Raw genomic sequence first — 17,928 nt, 5'->3', positions numbered from 1 at the left:
GCAGCTGCCAGCACACTATCTTTGACTCTTTTTAGATTAGTACAAAATGTCTTTGGTGGCTAGTGTTTAATTAATAGTCATGCAATGTTCCTTAGGGAGGTTTCCCCCCAGTTTTAAAGCTATATCAGCTGTCCATTCTAATTAAGTCAGCTAATCAATTTCTCTACAATAATCAATCGGTTCACTGCATATGGGGAACCTAATGACTTCTGGGATACTAGAAGTAGCCTTTGGATGTCTACGCTTGATGTTTATAGCGACAACCTAAAGGAAGTCAAGACCTGAGTTGTAACACCATTGGTTTAATCAATCAGAAATAAGACACAGGGGGTGAATTATATGAGCACCACCATCCTGAGGTAAACAAAATAAATAAATACATATCATAACACATTTAGGTCCTACCTACTCATGTTTTAATGTGAGACATGATGCATCTAATGGCCTTTTATTGTTACATTCCACTCCACTCTATTTTAGTCTATTCAATGACAAAACGTTTTTTTTATAATACAGCGGCACTGAAACGTAATGTAAAACAAAGTACAAGACGTACATGACTAATAACACGCAATTGTACTTCGAACATCCTGAATATGTTGACAGCAACAACAACATAACGGGAAATGTAGTTTTGTGGCGCATTAGACTGCGCTCCCGCGAGAGCTTAAAAAACTACGCTTCCCAAAATCCCCCACACAGTCAGCGTCTCCTCGACACGGAAGGTGAGTGCATGTGTTCTGTGTGGACGGTGTGAGATGGCATTTGGATGGTGTGATCACGGTCTCTTTAAATTCGTGTTCAATAATACGCATGTGGTGTTTATGTAAATGTATTGAGGTGATAGATGGTTTATGTCACGAATTATGTCAGCGCGTCAGGCGAATGTAAACATATTACTTGTTATTTTGTGACAGCGTCATGCAAATCAGTAGTTGCATTTGATGCTCGGAAAATATGTCTTGCTCAGCAGTATGAGTTTAATGGAAATAATCTCATAAATTCAGACATGCTAAGGCTAGAGTGAACAACGTGGTTAAATGTTGAAATGTCAGTCTATTATTATTTACTATTAAAATAAGGCCTTATGTATACTGTATAAATGTTTTTTTCCTTATCAAACGACTATTCATAATTCATTGTTTTTGCTATTATTTATGTTATATTATAATAGGCCTATATTATAATTTTTTTTGTATTATTTGAAATTAGTGTTAGTATTGTTACTACTGTTAATGTTGTTTTTTATTCCATAGTATCAATAAAAGGCCCCAGTAACTTTTAATATATATTTTTAGTTTGTCCCATTATTAAACAATCCCCCCAAAAGCCTTTAATGTTGTACCTAAGACATTTCCATTTGCTAATACAATAACAAATTAAAGACACTTGCTTATATTTTAAATATATAGGTTTAAATGTACTTCTTATACCTTGATTTGACTAAATGGGACATGTTCCTGAACATTTTCAAAAGGTTATAAGGTACCAAGTGTTGGTGTTTGTTCCAACAGTTTTTGACCAATGAATTTCCATGATCCTCCTATATATAGTAACGTGATAAGGTCATTCAAATTCAAATGAATTTGCTAATGAATCATTTAGACTGATTTGTGAATCTTTAATTTAAAAGAGTAAAAACACTCACCAGTCACTGTTGGTTACAAGCAAGTTTTACTTTGCACAAGCAATATTTAGCAGATGACATATTTCACAGAAGAGCATAAAGAGAAAAATGGATTCATTACAGGAATTTCCATACATTTCAACATTATTAATCATTCTCGTTCCAATTGCAATGACTTTGCCAGATTTAGAAAACATAATTTTAAGATTTCCTGCTAAACCTCATCACCCTGGCTCATGAATATGATCAGGTTTTAAACCAGGTGGTATATCCTTCATTTGCTAGGTGTTACCCACTTTTGATTGACTGTTAAATGCAATCGTGACATGCATATTGTGATGTGTGCTGTATCATGATGTAGTCAATGGTACCCAGCCCCACTTTATATGTAAAGCCAAAAAAACCCTTATTGTGAGTGCAGTTTTCTGGTATACAGGGGGCCAAACGTTAAAGAACTTAAGTGTGACAGTGGGAGCAGAAGGTGGAACCGGGTGTCCAGCTGCATTTTTCATTAGAGTAACTTGATTAAATGTATTTTAATTACCTCTATCTCAGCGGTGCTCACATGGCTCCTTCTTTTAATGTCTGCCATCTGTCTAGACGCCCTGAGAATATAAAGAGAGAAATGGACCCCGAAATCTCTGCCTCTCACCTCATCTAATACTCTCATGCCCGCTCATGATGAGTAGTTCCTCCAGAAGCCGTTTTTCCAATATTGACTTTTCTTGCCACAATATGATCCGATCCAGTTGATATCTTGACATCGATGGAAAATACCTGGATGTTTGCTTCCTGTGGTAACTGTGGCCTTCTTATTTAATGGCACAACTGTAACCCTTAGAGATCCTTTTCAGCTGAAGATCAGCCTCCACGTCCGGCTCATGCCAATGCAAATGAGTAGATTAAGTGAATAAAGTGGTGAAATGTGGCCTCGGTGCTCTTTGACTCTCTCTCGGAAGCGGTACGTGGAGATTTGCAGACAGATATGTATAATGCAGGAGAGCGGGCATCAATTATGCACCTTTTATTCATGCCACAGCAATACCTAATTGATTTGATTCTGTTTGCTTCATGTATAATTGATTAGGCACAGATCCTGTGTGTGGCTTTCAGACACTGGATGTTGGTGACAGGTAGGCCGTGCATGATGCAGCTTTGAGATGGGACAGATCTCTTGTCTGTCATGATTGCGTTTGGTCTCTTACTGGTCCAAAGTCGAAAGAACCCAACCCAAGAGTCTGTGGCCCACTTTACTCTTGGCATTAGTATGTTTTGTGCATGTGGATAGTACAATATCTGGACATTTTCTAACCACATTGATCGGGTATGTTTACAAAGAGCAATAAAATATAATAAATTGGTCAATAATTAAAAGAAAATGAAGTCATATATTGTAATTTATATATATATATATATATATATATATATAGTTTTTTGCAAGTACCCTTCAGAGCTGCATTTGTTCCCTAGATTGGAGCTTATTATGTGATTTCTGTCTTATTTTTCTTTCTTTTTTTAGTACTCTGACATCAGCAGTGTCTTTAATTCCATTCAGTTTCGCAGAGTGTTTCCTCCATAAACAGCTAAAATACAGACCTTGACAAATATAATTATTTTAAAATGTGAGTTTAGTAATAAGAGCAATTTAATGGAAGAAAATTAAATCAAGCATAAAAAATGCTTTCATAATGTTTGCAATAAAGAGTTATGTGAAACTACAATATACTGTGTGAAAATGTGGTAATGCCAGATTTAAAAATGTATGAATTTAATTGCATTATCATCTAATGCAAACAAATAATGTTAGAGATGTTCTCAGCATTATCCTTACTTTATTTTAAATCATTTAAATAATAATAGTAATACTAATGTCAATTTATCAGATTATTTTCCCCCCAAAACATCTGAAACTATTACATGTAGGCTATTCAAGATGTAAGGAAATATGTTTGAAGAACATAAGAACATGGCACATGTATCCTTACTTTATTTTAAATCATTTAAATAATAATAGTAATACTAATGTCAATTTATCAGATTTTTCTTTTTTAACTTGTTGACTTATTTTCCCCCCAAAACATCTGAAACTATTACATGTAGGCTATTCAAGATGTAAGGAAATATGTTTGAAGAACATGGCACATGTGTTTTAAAGGGGTCATATGACGTTGCTAAAAAGAACATTATGTTGTGTATTTGGTGTAGTGCAATGTGTTTGTGGTTTAAGGTACAAAAAACACATTATTTTCCACATACTGTACATTATTGTTTCTCCTCTATGCCCCGCCTTTCTGAAACGCTTCGATTTTTACAAAACTCATCGTTCTGAAAAGCGAGGTGTATGCTGATTGGCCAGCTGTCCAGTGCGTTGTGATTGGCCGAATACCTCAAGCGTGTGACGGAAATGTTAGGCCCTTAACATACTGTGATGCCGTCTCCCGGCATGACGAGCCAAAACCAATAAAACCCATTACAAACGAGGCATTTGTTGCGTCCAGTGGGGACATAATTACTGATTATAATGACTTATACTGTGTTTTAATGCGTTGCGTTGCGTATCGCGCCGCGTAAACATAAAACCATGTCTGCATTTGTGATCGGAGAAACGACAAACAAAAAGCGCTATTCTACACTGCTTAAAGTTGCATTGATAATGCATAACAAGTAACACAAGTTACATTATCATATTACTTTTTAAAATAACTAGTAAAGTAATGCATTACTTTAAAAATTTCAAGGAAATATCTGAGTTACTTTTTTAAATAAGGAAAACTTTGTTTTCCCATTTATTCACTGACACCTCTCTTGTCCCTGTGTTGAGAGAAATTATGAATGAGGTGCAGAATAAGTTGCCAAAAATATAACTGGATTTTTTTTCTTTTTATTAAAAAACAAATAAGCAAGCAAGCCCAGCCCATGTGACCAAACTTAACGTGAATGCCTTACTTGCATTACTTTCATAAAGAGTAACTAAGTAATGCACTTATTTACTTTTTAAGGAGTAGTGCAATATTGCTATGCATTACTTTTAAAAGTAACTTTCCCCGACACTGCTCATATGTGTCACTATAACCTTCCTAACTTGCTGTTTTTGACACTGACTGTTTACAGAAGTGCACCAAAACAGCTTTGGGTTTCTTTTCTTCTCTTCACAGCTTTTCCCAAAGTCCCCGCATGTACCCTTGATTTCAGTTGATAGGAGGGCTTCTATGCCCTGACCTTTAAAGGTGAAAGGCCCTGCTCAGTCAGTCTTTCCCCTCTCGGTGGGAGATGCGCATGCTTTGAGGAAAGCAAAAAGAGGAGTGTTTATTATCGATGACAGAACATACACACCCTTGAAGCTCTGATTCTGTCACCGTGTTCTCGTCAGGGTGGCTTGGGGTTCAAGAGCACTAGTCTGGATCAGAACGGCTACTCTGACAGCGTGGCCCGGGCCAGAGGATTCATTCTCAGTACAGAGGTCAAAGGTCAGCCTTTCAGAGCAGCGGGGGGAGGGCCGCCAGAACTCGAACTGGAATATCAACTTCTCTCTGCTGCAGACTTTTCTTACATTTACATGAAGGTGCATGACTTGGGGCATATTTCTGCATTTCAGGTTCAAAGAGAGTGTTTTTTTTGGGTAGAATGAAAGAAGGTGAATGCGGAACTTCATTTTGCAAATGAGTTTTGCCTCTGCTCTATAAGGTGTCCAGTCATCTGGAACTGTTTTTAATTCATTAGTGGTGTTTGGTATGGCAAGAATCACTTTTAATATTGCTCTTAATTATGGTTACGGATTTGGGTCAGACTTTTAAAAGCATTAACCACATTTGGAGGTGGTCTTGTAGGGATTTTGAACAGATTTGAAGACAACATAAATGCAAATGTGCATTCAACTACGTATTTAATATGGTGCAAAATAGTCATTCCTGGTTTAGTTTAGCATTATTAAAAATTCTTGGCCTTTTCTTTTCCTTCTGCTCTCACGATATTAAAAAGACAATAGATGCTATAGGGCTGAAAAATTGCGATTTCTCGATTTTACTTGATTCTAATTTTAAAGGGATATTTCTCCCAAAAATTAAAAGTACCCCATGATTTACTCACCCTCAAGTCATCCTAGGTGTATATGACTTTATTCTTTCAGACGAATACAATCGGAGTATTGTACAAAATGTCCTGGACTGGCTCTTCCAAGCTTTATAATGGCAGTGAATGGTGGTCAAGATTTTGAAGCAAAAACAGGGGGGGGGGTATCCATATTTAAACCTTTATCAACCGTAATCTTTAGCTTCCACTAACTGTCGAACATGCGTTCATGAGAAAGTGGCATTCCAGCGGAGGATGTAGGACATAGGCGTAGCAAAACCAGTCTCCTCTTGTCTTATACCGAAATCCTATTACACATTCATTATATTTTGATTTGTTCTTCAATATTTAATGCATGTTTGGATAAATCGGTCATGAAACAAGTTAATGCATCCACTGTTTTAATATTTGTCTTTCAATAACACACAGTCGTAGAAAAACAGTTATATAATTGAAAAGTTATTATAATACATTTATATTATATATCTTTTTTATTATAAAAATGCTTTTTGTGCAGTTTAAATGTTTGTTCTACAAGGAATGTACCAACACCCCCTGGCAGGGTTTATTGTATAGTTTATAGCATTAGTTGGGAGATATATTTTTTTCTTGGAAAAAAAGTAGGCTACTGTACCTATATATTGCTATATATCATCACGTTTTCTTTAGTAGAAAGCATCTTATATTTGATGGTGCTTCTTTTCCAGTGCTTGAGCGATTTACTACAAACTAACAGTAAATCACTTACACTTAACCAACCCATATTTAATAACCCCTACAATAATGAATAGTAGAATATTATTAATAATCTGGAATTAATTGTGTTTTTTTCTTCTCCCGGACAATGCATTTATCTTGTTGTGCAAATTAGATTCATAAAGCAAAGACTGAAATGTCAGTTATCAGCGTGGTGATTAAATGTACTATTAAAATATGTTTATTTTATTGTGTGAGAGCCATGTCTTTAGTTTTAGCACACGCTTTTTTTTTGCATGCAAATCCAATTTTACTTTCATACTTTCAAGTTCTGTATTTATTCAAGTTCTGCGTGATATTCAGTGAGAAAAAGATGGCGAATGGGACTTGGTTTTAACCATCAAGAAATGATTGGATTATGGATGTCTGTCTTGATATTACAATTCTGGCTTATTCTGATGAGCCCAGAATCATTTGCATGCTATTTCAACATTTTATACTATTTTGTCTGAAAAGATTAAAAAATGAAATGCTAGGAATAATAATGTACAGTATGAAAATGGATATACTTTTCTTTTTTTTTCTTTTTTTAGTTTTACTGAAACTGAACAGTGTAATTAAATGACTGCAAAGTTAATTTAAAGGTAAATATAGGTAGGAATGAGCTTGCACAATTAAATATCCAATACAGATCAATTTAAAACATGTCGGATTTAATCGTATAGCTTATATGGTAGACATATTATGCATTCCTAGATTGTTGAATTTTGATGCAATATTTTGACTATTTATGAGCAAAATGGGTCATTTCTGATTTCATGTTGTTGCCTTTAATGTACCGTAGTGGGCTGGTGCTCACTATCTGTCAGTAGCTCTTTGTGTTTGTTGTTAAGATGCCAATCCCAGCATGAGGCTAAGTGGATGGTGGTGACAGTGGCAAAGCTACAAAGACAACCAGCTCCATCTTTGTTGAAGTGTTCCCGTAGATCTCCTTTAATCCTGCTAAATACAAAGAGCTCCCTTCCTAAATCATATCAACACATGGACAACTCTGGTTTCCTCAAGTCAACAGCAGATATATGTGTTGCCGGTTATATGTTGGGAGAGAGAGCAGCAGATGAATAGCGTTGTCAATCTGATGGTCATGGTGAAAGGGATTACAGGGTCTTGAGGGACTAGTGGACCACTGGAAAATGATGGAAGTCCACAATCTTTGCTTGTCCTTTAGCCAGCGGACATGAAGAAACCAGCCAATCCTTTTAAACCGCACACAACTCCAGTGTATTTTTATACAACATCTGAAATATCATTACATCTCCGAATGTGAAAAAACCGGGGTATATTTCTAGCGCTGTGACTTCCTGACCTCTTTCATTGTATCTGTTCATTGCATCATTTTTGTGTTGTCCCTCGAGTTGTGCCTGATCTTTGGGTTTCATCAGAATATTTCATTCTTAGACATGTTATATGACTCTGGGGGAAGGGCAGTTTTGTGCTACACTTATTCACTGGTTTGTCTTTGTCCTCTATATAGCATAACTATTTTAGTCACTTGAAATTATTACAGATATGACCTTGGTTGGGGAACAAAGACAAGACTTCAAATTTTAATGGAATTATGGGCTAATATGAATATTTCTAAATTAGGAATAGGAAAAGCATTTATTTTCTTTGTTGCAGGGAAAGTTTGTAAACCAATGGATTTCTCAGTAGAAAATAAGTGCCCATAATAAAGGAAGAAATAATGGTAACACTTTAGTATAGGAACCAATTCTCACTAAAAAGTAGTTGCTTATATGCATACCTGGCTGTTTATATTCTGCATGACCATATTCTATGGAGGACGAGAAATGACTTAAGTATAAATAAATGAATAAATACGTAAATGCAGAATTAAATAAATAAATAAATGTAGAAATACATAAATTAATAAATGAAGAAATAAATATATGAAGAAATAAATATAGAAATACATAAATAAATGTAGAAATACATAAATAAATAATTAATTAAATGCTGAAATAAATAAATGCAGAAATACATAAATAAATAATTAAATGCTTAAATAAATAAATTAGAGCAAGATAGATAGAAAAACTGAGCCGTATTGTCCGTACAGTATCGGTGACTTTACAAACGACCCAGTGGAATGGCCAGAGGTGTCGTTTCCGGCACTGTTAATTCTGCATTTACGTATTTATTCATTTATTTATACTTAAGTCATTTCTCGTCCTCCATAATATTCTACATCCCTAATACCCAATACCTAAACTAACAACTAGGGCTGGGTAAAAAATATCGATATCTCGATATTAATTGATTCTCATTTTTACAGAACGATATCGATTCTTAAATCCCAAGAATCGATTAGTCTAGCCTTTTTTTCAGTTAATGGACGGAACGTTGAAGGGCACCTCCCATCCAATATATCGTAATAAGCATTGTACTTTGGTACTTGTAATATGAAACAAAGTCTCAGATTTCAAATTCTGTCCATTGTATTGCAGTATTCAGACAATAAATGCCGTTTTGGCGCTGTTTAATGTGAAGTGACAGATCGCTGTAGCGCCTCTGTTCAACAGACGCGGCAGCGCGAGGCTCACATGAACTAATCATCTCCTCCACATTAATACAATTTCAGCACAAAATAAACATGACTAAACATCTGAAGGTAAGTTAAAAAAAGAGTACAACTTTACAACCCGTATCCTGTCTCATGTAATCCCTCAATCTGTGATTGTAGAGAGGGGCATTTTGCTAAATATATGCACCATATAACATATTCATTATAAATCAAGTTTTTATGACAGACACCATTATGCTTATATTTCAAAAAAACTAATTGAAGTAGAAATATTATGTAATTGTAACTTTATTATTTAAAAAATTTCATTAAGTGTAATTTTAACATCAGTCAATTTTAACCTTCAATATTATAATAATGTAGTGCCAACTGACAACTGAGAAAATTTGGCATGTACTGTACCTGATATATATCCAAAATAATTGATATTGAATCGAATTGGTAATCGAATCGAATCGCAAGCTTGTCAATGAGAATCAAATCGAATCGTGAAATGTGTCAAAACCCAGCCCTACTAACAACTACCTTATTAACTATTAATAAGCAGCAAATTAGGAGTTCACTGAGGCAAAAGTAATAGTTAATGGTTTGTTAATGGCAAGAATTGGACCTTATAATAAAGTGTTACCGAAATCTTATTAAAATCTAGTTTAAGTTATGTGCCTTGGAAATGTAGGCCTACTCTTTGAAGTTATGTTGGTTCATATGGTTTTGATCAACTTTAATACCATTCTCAAGAGATGTTTAATTTGAATAACTCAAGTATTCAAGTAAATATTTTTCCTTGTGAAATTTATTATTATAAAAAAAAAGTGAAAGTAAATATATTTAAGGGTAAAAAAAAGTATTGTTTAAAGGGATTTGTTCACCCACCATTCGTTCAAGGTTTGATCTGGACTTCAAACACAATTAACACCCAAACAATGACACCTTTTCTTGTTCTTATTGAACACAGGGTGTAAAACATTTGCAGGGCAGAAAGGAAAAAAGTATTGAACTCTTGGATTTCATTACTGGTTGACCCTTCTTTGGCAGCAATAACTTCCTCCAAAGATTTCCTGTGATTCAAACCTGAACATCAGTCAGGAGGGATTTTGCACCACTATTTTAGCAGTATTCTGGGGATGTCTGGTGTGAACTTCCCTCTTGAAGTCATGCCATAATTTCTCATTTAGTTTGAATTCAAGACTGGTCACCTCTTAAAGGTGTATTTTCTTCCTATGAAGCCGTTCTTAAAGGGGTCATATGACGTTGCTAAAAAATAACATTAATTTGTGCATTTGGTGTAATGAAATGTTTGTGGTTTAAGGTAAAAAAAAAAAAATATATATATATATATATTTTCCACATACTGTACATTATTGTTTCTCCTCTATGCCCAGTCTTTCTGAAACGCGTAGAGTTTTACAAAGCTAATCGGTCTGAAAAGCGAGGTGTGCTCTGATTGACCAGCTATCCAGTGTGTTGTGATTGGCCGAATACCTCAAGTGTGTGTCGGAAATGTTACCATATTGTGATGCCGTGTCCTGGAGCGACGAGACAAAAACATTAAAACCCGTTATAAACTAGGCATTTGTTGCATCCATTGGGGACATAATTGCGGATTATAATGACCATACTGTCTTTTTACGCGTTGCATTACGCCACGTAAACATAAAACCATGTCTGCGTTTGTGATCGGAGAAACAAGCAAGCACTACTCTACACTGCTCAAAACTCGCGTTTGAATCGTCAGTGGCAAATTCTTTAAATATGAAAACGTACTTACAGTCTGTGAGTCAGAACAGCCGGCATTGTAGTCTACTCTACCAGGATCAGGAAACAGTCCTCCAAAAAATGTGCTGCACACATCTGAATATTTGGGTTGAACTGTTCTGGAACAGTGTTGTAAATACAACTTAACCACTGATTTCTAGTCGTGTCCTCTTTTGGAAGACCAAACAAAGTAGTTTCGCTTTCGCAACGAAACACACAAGCGTCTTCACAACATGGCGGTGGCAGCAACAATAAAGTTATGCCTTCTTTCTTTGCGTGAACATTTGGGCTGCATTATGCAAATCTTCCCACACAGTGTTGTAGACATGTGGGGGCGAGTTTAAACGAAGCATTTTTGGAGGGCGTGAACGAGTCTTAACTTTTATAAAGAATATCTCTTTGGGTTTGAGACTTTAGTCTTTGCAACTTCAGGGATCTTATCTATTCACGAACAGCTTGCAACGCTCCAAAGAGAAAGGACAACTAGAAATCGCATCATATGACCCCTTTAATGTTTTCCTGGGCTTTCTGTTCACCCAACGTCTGTTGAACCTCAAATATAACCTTACGTTCTCCTTCTGTGAAATGTCCGATAAACTTGGGAATTCATTTTTGTATCAATGATACTAAAGTTTCCAGTCCCTCAGGGGCTGACACCTAAACATCTTAACAAAACCAGAATATCCAGGTTTTGCAGCCATGTTTTTCTGTGGTTTCCTTACATGAAACTTGTCCTTGTTCAGTGTTTTACATATTGTAGACACAACAATAGAGCGCAACTCCATTTATTTTCTCTATAGGTGAACTGATTTTTAACAATAACTGATAAACCTTGCATGCTTTCAGGCTGTTTTGCAAAATTCAGGTACTTGCGTATTTACAGATAAGGACATAACCATAAAAAGTAAGGAACAACAACAACACACAAAAAAAAAACATCTCAAATACAATAAGCACATGTATATACAAATCTCATGTTCTGGATTTTCCCCCCGCAGCACCTCTTAAAGTAATCTGTATCAGCAGATATTGGCTATTTGATTGTTCAAGTATATCAATATAAAATTGTAAAATATATTAATGCTGTATTCATTCTGTACATGTGTAGACCCAAAACTTTTCGGTACAAGTTCACGTGTCTTTATACCCACTGATTTACTATATATATATATATATATATTATGTATTATAATATATATTATATATATGACACAGTTGTGTGTTTATCGACTACATTACAAGAACTTGGAACAGTGCCCATTCAAATCAGAATTTAGATGTTAAATTGCTATTTAATGTTCTTTTGTATGGTATAAGCTTTCCATTTGTCTGTCCAGTTATGTCCATATAGAGAATAGTAGCAGACTGCATTGTCATATCTGTGCATTATTTCTTGCTGCTGGTGCCAGTGTCATGCCACAGTGAGCAATGACAGGAAGTATCAGCCCCAGTAAATGCCACTTTACTTTATCACATCAAGACTGCATGACCGCAGGCAATAAATGCAGTGCTTTCATAATAACATTCCTTAACATGAATTCATTACTTATTTGATAATGGATAAACATACTAATTATATTGATAATATATTAACTGAAATGTAATGCAAATGTGATCTGACCAAATTAGGCCATAGGGTTGAGTAAATACCGCTGCTCTTAGCCTTCCGCCTGAGTGATTGAATAACTCATTTGGAGGGAACGTGGGCAGGGATTGTGTTGTGCTGAGTGTGTGTTGATGCTGATAGGACAGGACTGCTCTCTCCATTAGAGGACCTGCATTTTCTCCCTACACCCCCCATGGACGGTTCCTGTCAGCTGCTAATAAGTGGAGCTGTTTTAAAGTTTAGATTAGTTTGTTGCAGTTAGGAGAGACGTTGTTTTTTTTTCATTTGACCTAGAGTGTGATTTAGAAACACAGCCCTAGGATTTTGAGACCAATGTGAGATCTCACGGTACATAACGTGAAAATGGAAAAATGTGAAGACATTTAGACAATAGATTTGGATAATAGATTGTGTAGTGCAGAATCTATTATATGTTTGGTTTTGGTCTATGGATATTGTCAGCTGCTTGTTATTTGTAATTAAATTGAGGCAGGGTTGTTTAATATGAACTTTAAGGGGCTGTTCACCCAAAAATGAAAACAAAAAATTATGACAACAATGGATTTCTTTCTTCTGCTGAACACAAAAGAATGTGGGTAACCGACTAGTTTTAACACTGACTTCTATAGTATCCCCCCCCCCCAATCAATGGGAATCAATAACTGTCCAGTTGCTGACATTCTTGACAATATATTTTATGGCAAAAGTTGTGTAAACACAAATTTTCTGTCAATTCCTGCATCTCCTTTTGAACACCTTAGTGAAGGTTCAATAGGGTTTGGAAATAAAGAAACGTTTTTAAAACATTCTCCTTTGAAAACTGAGATTTCAGTCATGATTTAAAAATTTTTTTTTAATTGGCCAAACAAATCACAAGTGTCTACTTCTTTTTCGTATTGAGAGAGCAAGACTGCAACACAGTACGTGAACCACTCAATCTGTGGCTTAACGTATATGATTGTTTGCAGTGTAACCACATTGTTACATACATTATTTAAATGTAGACATTCTGTGCACATGTCAGTGTGACGGTTGCTTTGTGAGAGTTTTTTAACTGTACTATTTTGTGCTCTTTCTCTTTAAATTTGACATTTATGGTAGCATCTCCACTTAACTGGAAACACGACTACTGTTAGTTACGGTACCTTTATTCCTAGACAGATTGTGTCAAAGCAGCTTCAGATTCAGACAGTTCAGTGTTGGTTCAGTTCAGATCAAAAGATGTGTACACTGACATACTAGAGATTGTTATAACTTTTCACTTGGTTATTGGAAATTATTTTTTTTTGTAACTTATGAAACCTTGAAACCAGAACAGTAATTCAGAGAGTACAGTTCGAGGAACTTGACAAGTGTGAAGGCAAGTATTTTTAAAATGTCTCTCTTTTTTTGCTTTATCTGTCCAAAGGGATTTTTGTTGTCCATTACACTCTTAAAAATAAAGGTGCTTCACGATGCCATAGAATAACCTTTTTGTCTAAATGGTTCCATAAAGAACCTTTAACATCTGAAGAACCTTTCTGTTTCACAAAAGGTTCTTTGTGGTGAAAAAAGGTTCTTCAGATTATAAAAAGGTAAGAAAGAGATGGTTCTTTAAAGAACCTTTGACTGAATGGTTCTTTGTGGAACCAAAAATGGTTCTTCTATGGCATCGCTGTGAAGAACCTTTTGAAGCACCTTTATTTTTAAGAGTGTACTTGGAAGATGACATGTAAAGAAATAAAATGGTAATGCTAGCATTTGTTTTGCTGAAAATAAAGAACACGTTTATGCATTTAATTTGCTTAGCTTTATTTGCTTGCCATGCACTTAAATGTCTGTTAAATATATGTGTCCATGTTAAAAGCCTGTCTTTAAGTGGAATTCTGTTGTCCCAAGTTGAAAATGTAGACTTTCTGATTTGAATAAAATGAAGAATAACCCCAATTTCTAGACAAAAAAAAAAGTGAGAAGGAGATTACTGAATAGTTTACTTTAGTGTTGTTGCAAAGATATTTATTTAAATAGTTTATAAATGTGCAGATTAGGTGTTAAAAATGGTTATGTACTTGATCTATAGTCTTATATGCATAATGTTCAAAATCCTTGAACTAAAAAATTCTTTATCTGTCAGGTACGATATCCTCTTAAATAACTGTAGCGGAGGCAGACTGTGTGGTAGCCAAAACCTCCACACTTCCCTTAAGCCCAGAGTTATTCACGAAACCTCTTCTGTCATCCACAGAGTCCTCTGAATATAACTTATCTTATTCTTGCTGAAGTTTCATCAAGGTCAGTCGTCGTCTTGTTGGAATGATTTTGTTCTAATCCTTTCTTCTTAAGTCAGCCTCAGCTGAAGCTCTTACAGAAGCGTCTGAGATGTGCGGTGGTGCCATTTCTGAGGTCATCTCTTTCTCTGTTCAATTTGATCTCAGTCTGTTAGTCTTTGTTCATATAAGCGACAGTGCTTAGTACATCTGAAAGCTTACATTAGATGATGTATCTTGAAACGGCGAAAGTGTCAAATCTGAACAAATTATGAGAGTTGATTTAACCAACCAACGATCTATGAGTTCAGATCGAGTCTTGAGTAGGCTCTTTTTAGATTTTGTTCATATTTAGCAGTGCTATTATGTAAATATTGTATTTTATTAATATTTAAAGGCATTATATATATATATATATATAATTTAATCATCTGTGCTAAAAATGAGCTTTTGAAGCTAAAAAATGCAACATCCTTTCCATAATGTGTTGCATGGAAGCCCTTTTGTTAGCTGCCAACAGAAGCACAGCTCACACAGAAGTATTGTGGATATACGTTTCATACAGTGTGTATTGTATTGCTTATCCCAGTGCAATATTTAGATTTCCAGTATAACTGCATTTCAAAATGATTAACTTTTAACTAAAAAAAACTTACTTGAACTTAAGTTCTATGTAACCCCAAAATATTCCTGCAAACCAAGGAAGGATGCTTTCCCTGTAGTTTCAAATCATATATTAATGCCGTTTTCCCCTTCTTCCCCAGTTAGGCATGTTTTTACTTTGTGTTTAATGTATGTACATTTTAAAGCTCTTGGATTTTGGGAACTTTTTGATGGTTGCGGTTTGGTGTCCTCAAGCAAAATCAGGGCTAAATTAAAACCTTGTCAGCAAAGGAAAGAAATCAGTGCTGGGTTGTTTTTGGTTTAGTTTCTCCAGCTCAGGAGCAGAGGTTACATGCTATTTTTTTTTTTTTTGAAGTTTAATAGCCTGTAGGCTTGGACTCCGAGATTACAAATACCCACAGCAGAATCAATAGTCCTCTACTAAAGGGGGTGTTAGTAATACTTACAACATAACACATGTTATTTTTTAAGAAGTTACCTTGTAACAACTTTTTTTAAGCTGCTAGTGAAATCTGAGCACCTTACATTTCTCAGGTTCTTTAAAGTTCTTTGCTCTTAAAGGAACAGTTTACCTGAAAATTATGTGGAACACAAGGAGAAAGTTTTGAGGAATGTCCAAGCCAATCTTTTAGTGGCCAGGGGCTGTCAAGCTTCAAATGGCAATCCTAATTAAAAGGGACTATGTGAAATACAGTTACATAAGTCTTACAATAAAATTATGGTACTTTCATAGTGCTATTTGTTATTTTTTCAGTGGCCATCCAATTCTGCTCACCATTTAGTTTCATTATTTGGAAAGAGCAGAGGGAACACCATCTCCTTTCTACAGAAGGAAAATCATATGGGTGTGGATTTGGAATGGTGTTAGAGTGAATAATGATAACAGAATTTTCTGGTGACTCATTCCTTGCAATTTTCTATGAAGGATTTTAGACTTGCTGTCAAAGTGAAAACAATTTCAATCATCTCCTCATCTCCGCTGATGTGACATAGATTATTTCCCTCTTCTTCAGAGTGTTAGTTACAGTATATATATTGTGATTTCCACCACTGTTTCCTCTGCTGAACCTTTTTTTCTTCTGCGCGTCCTCGTTCCGTCAGTTTAATCAACACTTTTAATTACAGACACTTTAGGTCGTCTTGTGTTCGTTTGGTTGTCACCTTTGGGAGATCCTGCCGTGGAGGGGAAAAAAGGAGACCAAAAAAGCTCCTTGTCTTCCCGCGGGTGTTGGAACAGGCTTGGTAATAGCCAGCCTCTGCCAGTCAGTCAACTCTATTGCCAGCTCACATCTCTGCAGCCCGCTGGGTTTTTCCAACATTGTCTTGATAAATGGATTTTTGCCTTGACTCGAATGTGTCCTCTTAAGATGGGTGGGACGAGGACGCTTGGGCTTACATTCCATCAAGCCTTAGTCACATCATCAGGGTCACATGAACATATAGCCTAGATTATCACAGGTTTTCTTCCAATGATGTATTATGCATTGCTACTGTAAGAGGTGAAGTGCACCAAATCTGTTTCAAGATGTTTTGGCCATGTTTTTGGCAACTTCTGTCACGTGACCAGTTTGTGCAGGTTTGTTTCTAAACAAGGGCATATTGCCTCTTCCACCTCATCTCCATTCAAACCAACTCATACCGTTGGTTGAGCCAAATGTTGACGTTAAAGGGGTCATATGATGCGATTTAAATTTTTTTTCTTTCTCTTTGAAGTGTTACAAGCTCTTGGTGCATAAAGAAGATCTGTAAAGTTGCAAAGACAAAAGTCTCAAATCCAAAGAGATATTCTTTATAAAAGTTAAGTCAACCACACCTACTTAAAACAGCTCGTTCTAACACGCCCCCACATATCTACGTCACGATGTGGGAAGATTTGCATAACGCCGCCCAAATGTTCACGCAAAGAAAGAAGGCGTAACTTTTATTCTCGCTGTAGTATTGTTGCTGCCGCCATGTCGTGAAGACGCTGTGTTTCGTTGTGAAAGCGAAACTACTTTGTTTGGCCTTCCAAAAGAGGATGAAATACATCAACTTCACGCTATGGATCGCCAGATCGGCTTTCACTGTGGGCGAAGCGGAGTCCAGCCCGGGGTCGTCACATGTGGTTGCCGCAAGCCCGCAGGCCTCCGCTCACTCAAACCCGCCGTGTGTGATGCTGTGCATTTCGTTGTGAAAGCGAAACTACTTTGTTTGGCCTTCCAAAAGAGGACACGACTAGAAATCAGTGGTTAAGTTGTATTTACAACACTGTTCCAGAACAGTTCAACCCAAATATTCAGATGTGTGCAGCACATTTTATGGAGGACTGTTTCCTGATCCTGGTAGAGTAGACTATAATGCCGGCTGTTCTGACTCACAGACTGTAAGTACGTTTTTTATATATAAAGAATTTGCCACTGACGATTCAAATGCGAGTTTTGAGCAGTGTAGAGTAGCGCTTGTTTTTTGTAATTTCTCCGATCACAAATGCAGACATGTGTTATGTTTACGTGGCGCGATGCAATGCGTAAAAAGATAGTATAAGTCATTATAATCCAAAATTATGTCCCCACTGGATGCAACAAATGCCTAGTTTATAATGGGTTTTAATGTTTTTGTCTCCGGCTGGACAGGGCATCACAGTATGGTAGGGGCGTAACATTTCCGTTATTGCTTGAGGTATTCAGCCAATCACAATGCACTGGATAGCTGGCCAATCAGAGCACACCTCGCTTTTCAGACC

General features: G+C 36.1%; 1 long non-coding RNA gene across 1 annotated transcript in view; it reads left to right on the top strand.

Annotated features, from left to right (window-relative positions):
- Window positions 1-697: 697 nt before the first annotated feature.
- The window catches only part of LOC107592847 (uncharacterized), a 124,815-nt gene continuing 107,584 nt past the window's right edge, over window positions 698-17,928 (top strand). The window contains exon 1 of the long non-coding RNA XR_001610034.1: window positions 698-725. This is a non-coding gene — a long non-coding RNA (uncharacterized lncRNA). The remainder of the gene's footprint in view (window positions 726-17,928) is intronic.

The sequence above is a fragment of the Sinocyclocheilus grahami genome, unplaced genomic scaffold (assembly GCF_001515645.1).
Source record: "Sinocyclocheilus grahami isolate Dianchi unplaced genomic scaffold, SAMN03320097.WGS_v1.1 scaffold160.1, whole genome shotgun sequence".
Classification (NCBI taxonomy): domain Eukaryota; kingdom Metazoa; phylum Chordata; class Actinopteri; order Cypriniformes; family Cyprinidae; genus Sinocyclocheilus; species Sinocyclocheilus grahami.
The sequence above is the reverse complement of the archived record's forward strand: the minus strand, read 5'-3'. Positions and strand labels throughout refer to the sequence as shown.